Source organism: Oncorhynchus clarkii, chromosome 32 (genome assembly GCF_045791955.1).
Source record: "Oncorhynchus clarkii lewisi isolate Uvic-CL-2024 chromosome 32, UVic_Ocla_1.0, whole genome shotgun sequence".
NCBI lineage: Eukaryota > Metazoa > Chordata > Actinopteri > Salmoniformes > Salmonidae > Oncorhynchus > Oncorhynchus clarkii.
Genome location: NC_092178.1, coordinates 5,705,798 through 5,706,298, shown reverse-complemented (window position 1 = coordinate 5,706,298; position 501 = coordinate 5,705,798).

Below are 501 nucleotides of genomic sequence, written 5' to 3'. Positions count from 1 at the left end.
CCACTGCTTGATATCTATCTTTATGGGGTTAACCATATCTATCTTTAAGGGGTTAAGGAGATAGTGACTGACTGCTAGCCTTGTAACACTGCTTGATATCTATATTTAGGGGGTTAAGGAGATAGTGACTGACTGCTAGATGTCTCTCTTTAAGGGGTTAAGGAGATACCGACTGCTAACCTTGTAACACTGCTTGATATCTATATTTAGGGGGTTAAGGAGATAGTGACTGACTGCTAGATGTCTCTCTTTAGGGGGTTAAGGAGATACCGACTGCTAGCCTTGTAACACTGCTTGATATCTATCTTTGGGGTGTTAAAGAGATAGTGACTGACAGCTATCCTTGTACCACTGCTAGATATCTATCTTTAGGGGGTCCAAAAGGCTCCAGGACATCACAGTCTACTGCTCCAATCCCTACATAGCCAACCAGCCATCAGTAAACCATATTCTGTACCTTGTGAAATCTTGGATGTGCCATCTTGGATTTTTTGGGTGGAA